At 34.1% G+C, this 10,249-nt stretch overlaps 1 protein-coding gene across 1 annotated transcript in view; it reads left to right on the forward strand.

Annotated features, from left to right (window-relative positions):
• The window catches only part of LOC141404371 (prostatic acid phosphatase-like), an 89,235-nt gene that overhangs the window by 54,565 nt on the left and 24,421 nt on the right, over positions 1-10,249 (forward strand). The gene's annotated exons all lie outside the window — the stretch shown is intronic.

Genomic DNA, 10,249 nt, shown 5'->3' on the forward strand with positions numbered 1-10,249 from the left:
AAGTATTACAGGCAGGGTTAATCCAAACTGCATCAAACATGCCTATAGCACAGAGCTCAGTCTTCGGATGGATAATATCCGGAGGTTGCCACTTTTAAGCTGCGTTTTAACAACAGGGGCCGGCATGTTGAACTGTGTTCAACAAAAAATAGTTAAGAACATGAATTAACATATTTGAATTAAATTTAAATTTCAACTGACACTTAGACATTAGTAATTAATCACATCTGGTAATCGTGAATACATTCGAGCTTTCACTCAATGTATAAGTGATCACCATCTTTATTTGATTCCATTGAATTTCGTTTCGTTTCAAACTAAAAAATGTATGTTCGCAAAGCCAGGCAAACCTATGTTCTGGCACTTGTACTTGAAACCTCCACATAATACGACGTTAATAAAAGTCAACTGAATTTATAGTCATTATTAGCAATAAAACTGTCTTTTAATCTAACCTAAAAAAGCCTACAACGACAGGAGTTGCCACCGCTATCTCGATTAGTTTTACAGTCCATTTCTATCTACGGCATACATACGGTTGCATACATTTTCGGAAAAACAAACTTATATTAAGTACCCTTTCCACATTGTGCTGTAGGGTATAAAACGTTAAGTTCGGCCGGGCCGAACTCCACCATAAAATATTTTGAACTAATGTGTAGCGAAAATACCACAATTTTAGGTGTAGACCAACGCTTTAGAATTGAAAGTACCTGAAATCGGGAGATCTTGTTAAATTTGGGCTATACCTCAACGCGTGTCTATGTCCACAACTTTTGGTGGAGAAGTTTGTTAACCACTATAAATCCTCAATTCCAAATGAGAGCAATTTTAGGTCCCAAATATATATACTAATTTCCACATACCTAAAATCCAGCGGTACCATTATATGGGCGATATTCTTAAACAGAGACCTATTTTTGGTGGAGAAGTTTTTTTTGACTACTTTGAACCCTAAATTCCAAATTGTAGAAAATTCAGAGATTTCATGCAGATAAAATCTTAAAAATAACTGAAATCGGGTAACACCCTTATATGGGGGCTATTACAGAACAGAGACATATTTCCATATTTGTAGAAATTTAACTTATGTTGAAGCGCATGTTTGGTGTATTGTAACACGCGAACTGTTGTACATCAACACAAACTCTGAACGTGTATCGGTAAAATGAACTGTTTTAGCACGATTCACCGAAGGTTTTTTAAAATAATTATTTGTGCGGAAGATGTGATCACATTAATGTAAAAAAATAGGGAAAATAGGGCGTTGAAGCAAACGCGTTTTTGTTTGTTATTGTCCAATTATTAGCTTTAGAACACAATGCACAGCTTAATGCTCAAAGAGAAAGTTAAAGAATACACTTCAGACATTAAGCTTTCTACGTATAATTTTTTCGAATTTTCACTTTAACCGCGGCAAAAGGATGTTGACATTTTGAAGCAAAAAACATGTGGTTTTGGAATTTTTGCACTAATCCGGACGCGTAACTAGATTTGTCTAAAAGCTTATTATGTGATTGTTGTACTCTCGAATTTGCATTTTGTATAAGTCGAGCGTGTAGTCTTCATACGATCGCAGCAATCTGCGCTCAAAGTCAGCATTTTTGTGTGTAAATTTTTCTGAAAAACCTATTTTTTTGGTCCAAATTTTGCAACTTTCGTAAAAGCCATCTAATAATCCATCCACTAGATCGGCGGATATGATACCCCTCAAATTTCGAAAATTTGCAAAAAATGTTTTTTAACATATCGCGTATTAAAACGAGTTTTGGATGTGTCAGTTCTACTTAAATAAATAGATCGATACGCGTGTTTAAAATTTGCGAAAACAGATATTTAAAGACTATCGCGAATCCAGGGATATAATAGATTTTTCCTTAAAACTGAGTGCGATTCTACATCCACGGTTCTCGATGGATGACACTGAAATGGCATAGAATGATGTATTTTTTAATGGTGATCATTGAAATCGGATGCGCATAAAATGTAAATGTACCTCGTAGAAATCATAGCCATTTTACTGTTTTTTTTACACCCTAATATGCAACAGATGCTACATCGTGGTCACCAACAGAGATCCGCAAAATGCATATAAAAGGCACACTCTCATGCCTTTTCCCAAAAGCGAATAGTGCAGTGCCTTGCACATAAAAAATATGATTGTGCCAAAAGCAGATTCACCCCAAAAAAAGATTCACTGCTTTAGTGCGTGCTTGCTTGCTTTCACATTTGTATTCACACGATTCGCAAATGCAGTATGCACAGTACTGCATACCACCACACAGTATTGTATCATCTTCTGTTTCAATAAATGAATACATTTGCCAAATTTCGCTTTTTCTTTTAGTTTCTTTAATAATACGATAAACACCAATATTAATATTTGTTTTTATTGTCTCAACATTCATTTTTTTATGTTTATTAACTTGTAAAGTTGACCAGAAATATATACTGCTTTTTGTAATGCAACGAGCTTTTCCGAAGGCAGCGTGCAAAAAAAAGGACAACGAGCTCTTTTAGTGTGTTGTGTGTGTGGCATTGGCATACTCTTATGAACGAAAATGCAAAGCACGCATTAGCATTAAACAGAGATGGCAATAGCAAGCAATGAAAAAGGCACGAAATAGCGAATATGCATTAAAAGCGAGTGGCATTTTGCGGACCTCTGGTCACCAAATAGAATTTCACAAAGTGTATATCAAATAAAAGGGATTGATTCGCTGTTTTCGAAAATCGGATGCGCATCATGTCATTTCCACTACTACGCGGTTTCTATGCGCTTCAAAAGTTGTAATATTTACTTTAACTTTTTTTAAAAAGGAAAACTCAATTTTACGAATTTTTGCCCATATATCCAAACGTTTAACTGGAGAAGCTTTCTGAACACTAAGAACTTCGAATGCCAAATCACAGCTAATTAGATTTGAGAATGTATCAAAAAACGTCGAAATACATGAAATCGGGTGGTACCGTTATAGGGGTGGCTATTCCAAAACATGGTCCTACATATGTCCCCATTTTTTGGTAAATACACGTTATTTTTAAATTTTACCTCTAGGAGCCGTAATTGTCAAATTAATCGAGCATAACCGTTATATATATACCAAAGCGTGGACCGTGTCATACGATCTTCGAATTAGGTATAACTTGGCATTTAGGGTTCCTAGTAGTCAAAACATGTATTTTGACGGTTCCACCCGATTTAAGATATTTTTACGTTTTTAGCTGCCTTTTTAAACCGGATAAGCTGTAATATAACATTCGGGATTTGGTTAGTGATCAAAAAACTTCTCCATTAAACGTTTGGGACAAATGTCCAGTAGGCCTATTCTGTAACTTTTAACAACTGTAACATTTTAACAACATTACTCATTGTTTATTTTACAACAATTTCATTTGTTTGTTTTATTGTTGTTACAAAAACAAAAGAAATTTAAACAATATCGATAGTTGTTAAAAGTTACAGAATAGGCCTACAGGTTTTGGTATATCACATGATTTCAGTAATTTGGAAGACTTTATCTACATTATCTGTCTGAATTTCTGTCCACGTTTTGGTATAGCCCCTATATACCAGTACCGCCCGATTTCAGGTAGTTGGAAGTAATTGTGTATTTAAATTTTTCGCCTAAATTCGCTGTAATTTGACATTTATCACAACCAGTGGCCAACAATCTTCTCCATAAAAAATTTTGGACATAGGTCCACGTGCAATAGCCTCCATATAACGGTACCTCCCGATTTCAGACATTTTTGTTATATGGGACTATACAAAAACATGGACCTATGTTGACACTTTTTCGTGGAGACGTTCTGTGACCACTGGGAGCCACAAATGTCAAATTACATGTGGTTCAGTCAAAACTATATATAAAACCCTCAAAATACGGAAATCGGGAAGTAAAGTTATACGGGTGCTATACCAAAACACCTATGTTGAGAAGTTTCGAGACTGCAGGGAACCTCAAAAATCAAATTACAGATAGCTCTGTCAAAAATGTAGATAAACTCCTCAAAATACCTACACCAAAACCTCAATGTATCTCAAATGGCAAATTGCAGCTAGTTCGGTTAATTTTAGATAAAACCCCCAAAGCAAATCGGAAGTTACCGTTGTGTGGGGGATATGGAAACAAGTTAATCGGTTGCCAAAAAAGCGTTCTAGATCAAATTTTGGGGACGGTAGAGTGATTACAAGAGACGAACATGGCTATATCGACTCGGAATTTTATCCTGAGAAGAAAATGTGGGGAATTCTGAGTACAATCGGACACTTTTGCTGTGTTGATGCTGTTCGTCAGCAAAACATTTAAGTATGTTTTCAATTTGATAATAAACAAAAAATACAAACAAAAAGATTTTAATTAATTTCTCGTTTCTCGAATCGAAAAAAAGGAAAGCCGAATATTCGAACCCACACAACCACCACTATGTGACATGCATGTTTCGCCGTTGGTAGAGCGGCTCACCAGACATATTGGCTGTAAAGTGGCTTCTCTGTCATCGAACTTTTCTCCTTTCAAATTCAATTTTTGTTTTTTGCAACAACAATGGGTATTTGCCCATTTGGTTGTGCTCTCATGACAAACGCTTAGTTCTCCCTTTGAAAGTAATGAGTTTGGCTCTGAAGCTAACACGCCGTGACAACACCTTTTTTCTTGTGTTTTTTTTTTTCAAGGACGTGGGTTCAAACCCCAGCCTGGCTCAGCTGATTTGATTTGAAAATTTTGCCTATTAGAGCGAAGATAATTTTTTAATATTAATTTTAATTATTTTCTCGTTGGAGTCGAGCTTAATAACCGACGATTTTTGCAAATCATTAAGTGCGACTCCAACGAGAAATGATGTTCGCCCTAATAGGAAACATTTTCAAATAAATTAAAATCAGCTTGAGCCCATCCACGTCCTTGAGAACAAATAAGAAAGTATTGTCACGGCGTGTTAGTGTTCAAAGCCACATTCATAACATCCAAAGACTACGCTAAACGTTTGTCATGGAGGCCATACAACGAATCCATCGTTGTAAAAAAGAAATTGCATTTAAAAGACGAAAAATTAGATGATAGCGAAGCTTCTCCACAGCCGATATTAAACATGTCAGATAGTGGTTGCGTGGGTTCGAATCTTCTGCTTTCCTTTTTCACCTGCAAAAATCATCGGTCATTAAGCTCGAAATTAATCAAAACATTTTTCTATTCTTTTTATTTAAAGTTTCTCGACCTTTCAAGTTTTTTATCGGGCTATAAGGTCTTCGTTAATCAATGAAAATAAAGACTATTTATTTCATTTTTCTACACTGAAAGAAAAAGCTTCATAATATAAACGAAATCTTTCGTTCCATCAATGAAATTTGTCATTGATTTTGAGCCAACGTAGAAACTTCTTCATTGATGCAATGAAATATCTTCATTAATGAAATGAAACTTTTTCATTGATGCAATGAAACTTCTTCATTATTGCAATGACATACTTTCATTAATACAATGAAATACTTTCATTAATGCAATGAAATATTTTCATTAGTATAATGAAATACTTTCATTAATGTAAAGAAATACTTTCATTAATGCAATGAAGCCTTACGTTGGCTCAAAATCAATGATACATTTCATTGATGTAACGTAAGATTTCATTTATTTTTTGAAGTCATTTCATACTCACGTAATGCATAAAAATTAAGTCAACGCTAAATATGTTTAATTCATTTTATTGCAATTAGTTTTGACCATGGATACAATACGTCATTTTTGATTCCTTAGGTATTAACTAAATACATTAATGATACCATTGGTCGTTGTCATCTGTAAGTAAAATTGAAAAAATAAACAATTTGCTACTAAATAACTGGTTTTTTACACAATAACTTACCTTCATATTTTGCCGCTCAGTCATCCCCTGTGTACTTCCATGATGTTGGGATACAGCATACAAAGTTCACATAAAACAACTGTACATAAAAAACTACATGAAAGAGTTTTAGTTTAATATTTGTGTTTTCTTTTCAAATTAAACACTTCATACCTACTTTCAACGAAGTTTATGATCCTATTGGGCGTTGTCATCATTAAGTAAAATTGAAAATCATAAAAACTGTCAGTAATTTATTTGTCTTTATTTGTCGCTGGACACCAAACTCTTGGCATTTTCTCCGTCATTCCATTCTTCTTTAGATTTTCTATTGATTGCATCTATTACAAAGAGAAAAACCAAATAAATGTAAATTCACTTATATAAACAAATGAATACATAAAACTAAATAGAAATAGTTTGTCCAATATTTAAATACTTACTTTTCTAAGTTAAAAACACGAATCGTAAAATTTTTATTCATCCGCACTTGGCGGCGTTATAATGTTAACTAATACAATGTCGTTGGCAATTTGCTGGTCAACTTTTTGGAAGACAGGGTTGTTTTGCCTAATCTTGTTTTCTGCTTGTTAAACGCACACACGCACATTCACACCGCACAGCTGGAATTTACTTCATAACAACAATGAAATACATAACAAGGAACGACAGAGAATAACATACAGAGAGAATAAACCTTGATACCCAAGTAGAAAAAATGAGACAAACATTTTAATGAGAATGAATATGTATGTATGTATATCCAAGCCAATCGCTAGTAAAGCAAGTAAGGAATTTTTGTACAGTTACGCTTTTACGGACGCTTCTGCTAATATTCGTACATACATATGTATGTTTGATGTATGTGATTCTATATACCGTTAGTCAACTATATTATTACAAACGATGAATTGTTAGACATTTAGACGTTTAATTAGGACTTACTACAAGAAATTCTTTCAATAATGTTGGGCTTTTTGTAAATATCTGTTGATTAACCTGTTAATGACAACATCAAGCCAATAAATCCAGAAATCGGTTGGAAATAACAAAAACAACGGGCAAAAACGATGATAGGTACTTGGTTTTTGTGGTGTCAACTAAATAATTGCAAAATGAATTAATGTGCAATCAAATCGTTAGGTTTCCTCCGCGATTTTTTGCATTTAAGGATTTTTAAGACTTTTATGGTATGTGTACATGTAGATCCATAATTTTTGATCATAAATTAATTTTTGTGTGTGTAACATAGACGGTATATTCAGAAAAAGAGAAAGTCAGGTAAACAGTTTCGGAAAATATGCTACATTTGGTCTTTTGCAATTATAATAATGTTAAATCCGAAAGAGAAATCCCTAAAATCACCTCTCGTAAGCTGATATGTGTATACAACATCATATACCGCACCGAAAAAGAAGCCAGGCTCAAACTGAGGGCGTTACATGGCAGGTCCAAAATAGTAACCTCACGAATTGACTGTAGAATGATTAAAGAAATTAACGAAATAGCCCAAAACAGCACCAGAAAATAGCTTTTTCTAATAAAATATGATTTTGGAGTAAGGGTGTTACATGGAAAAGTCAGAAAAGTGGTACATAATAACTAGCACTCATCACGAGAGACAAGGTAAAAACCATTGCCCTCCCATCACAATATATAGAAACTATTCCGACTTGTTATAGACAACTTTTCACGCCATCTTTAGTATTGGGATGTCGTTATATTTTTTGATGAAACTAAAATTATGTTGTACTACCACAATGGACCTCAAAAAGTATTGGGAAAACCCTTGAAAGCCATGGAAAACAAAAATTTAATACATACCGTAAAGTTCGGAAAAGTGTTATTTATGGTATGGGGTTGTATACCAAGCACTGACCTTGGTAAAATCCTGATTTTGGAAGAAACAATGACATAGGAGGTTTATTTAGATGCTTTAAGAAAATATTTAACCAAAAGCGTCAAGAAATTTTGGCCTGTTGACCCTGAAAATTCAAACAAATTGCAATATAAGTACTACCAAGACAACGACCCTAAGCATAAATCTAATTTGTGTAAGACTTGGTTGTTATACAACTGTACCAAAGTCATTTTCACCCCGTTCCAGTGTCTAGATATTAACCCCATCGAAAATTCATAGGTACACCTGGAGGAAAAAGTCGGGAATAGGTCGCCCACTAACCTGGGGGACTAAATAAAATGCAATAAAGAAGTATGGCTAAAAAATACCATTGGAATATGACATTCCGAAATTTATTTATTAAATTCAGATACGTTTACAAGCTGTTTTTGATGCCAAATGTGGGCATACGAAATATTAGAACCAACTTTTCGAAAAATACCGTGAAAGACTGAAAAGTTGTGAGTTTTGCAATTCTTTAGTTGACAGTGCAAATAATGAGTTGTACTCATTTTTGTTAATTTTAAGAAAATGTTTAGTGAAATTTAGCTACTTTTTATTTTATTATATTAATAAACATGTGTAAGAATTGCATTGTTAACAAAAATATTAATAATGATATTTATTTATACCAATAAAATGATGTTTTATTTAAAATTTTTTAATAATTTTAGTTTTGCAATAATTAAGTTGACTAACTGTATGTATATATGATTGTGGAAAATTTAAAACATTTGTTTTATAAAGAAAAATAATTAGCAGCAAAATGATAATATAAGGGTCATAATATAGATAAGATTTCAGAAGGGTATATACACTTTCATACGGGCAAAATGTGCCTCATCGAAATAATGGTTTTAGACCCCAAGTATGTTTGGACGAAATGTGTTTCAGACAATTTGGAGTCGATTGAGCAATGTCCGTCCGTCTGTCTGTCTGTCTGTCTGTCTGGCTGGCTGGAGCGCACGATAACTTTAGAATGGATAAACCGATTCGGTTCAAATTTTGGGTTTCGTAATATTTTACCCAAACTTAGTTTAAGTTCGAAGATGGGCTATATCGGTCCACTCCTTCCGGTACCTCCCCCACAAAAGTTCGAAAATGTTCGGAAAATTTGTGCGCACAATAACTCTTGAAGGGAGTAACCGATTTGGTTCATACTTTGCCCATCGTGGAGCGTGTACCAGACTTAGATAAGGTTTCAATATGGACTCAATCGGTCCACTCCTTCGGATACCTCCCACACAAAATTTCGGAAAAGTTCAGTTTAGGGCCAGCTCTCGAATCGCTTTGATTTTTGTTTCAACAACTTGTATTCACTGCCCTCCATACGACGGTACAAGTTTCATCAGGGGCAAGTCCATACTTCCTGAGAAAATAGCAAAAAACCCCTATGACACCGTGTGAGGTGGTTGGAGCGCAAGATAACTCTCGAACGGATCTGCCGATTCGGTCCAAAATATGGCCTTAGTAATATTTTGTCCAAACATAGTTTAAGTTTGAAGATAAGCCATATCGGTCCACTGCTTCAGGTACCTCCCCCACAAAAGTTCAAACATGTTCGGAAAATTTTTTTGTACGGTAACTCTTGAAGGGAGTGGCCGAATTGGTCTATACTTTACACATCCTAATATATCTACCAGATATAGATCAGGTTCAAATATGGGCTATATTTGTCCACTCCATCCGGTACCTCCCACACAAAATTTCGGATAAGTTCACTTTAAAACCTGATATCGAATCACTTTGATTTTTGTTCAAGCAACTTGCGTTCACTGCCTCAATTACGATGGTAAAAGTTTTTTTAGGGGCAGGTCCATACTTCTTGAGCAAACAGCCCGAAGAATGTAAAAACCCCCTATGGCACCACATGTTGTGGCTGAAGATCCACTTCCATAACGGTCAATGTCAATCCATTCCTTTTAGTATCTCCTCCGCAAAACTTTTAATCTTTAATCCTAATAACGATTTTTGTCGGTTCAAACGCCCAAAATTTTTAAAACCCCCTAAATACATACGTATTTTGGGAAAAATTTGTTTCCATATACACAGGCTGAGGATATATCTCTGTCGGCAAAGCCGACTGATACTTTTTTACTTGTTTCATTCCGCAAAATAGTATTGAGAGCTTCAAAAATGTTTCAATTATTTAATGAAACTCTTGCATTTATTTTATGAAAATGTTTCATTTATTCAATGAAATTGTTTCACTTATTTAATGAAACTATTTCATTTAGTTAATGAAACTATATCATTAATTTTTGGAGCCAACTAAAAACATCAAATATATAAAATTTTCCACAATTTTCTTAAAAGATGTTTGAATACAACTTTTTTTAAGCACACACTATTTAGCATATTTTCAATACTCACATATTTTTTAAAATTTAAAGAAATTAGAAGATTCATTACATCAATGAAATACGTTTCATTTCTTCAATGAAACCAAAAATCATTATATTTTAGTTAACGTAAGGTTTCATAGCATTAACTAAACATTTC

This window comes from Musca autumnalis, unplaced genomic scaffold, assembly GCF_047663935.1.
Source record: "Musca autumnalis isolate F117 unplaced genomic scaffold, ASM4766393v1 scaffold_4, whole genome shotgun sequence".
Classification (NCBI taxonomy): Eukaryota; Metazoa; Arthropoda; class Insecta; order Diptera; family Muscidae; genus Musca; species Musca autumnalis.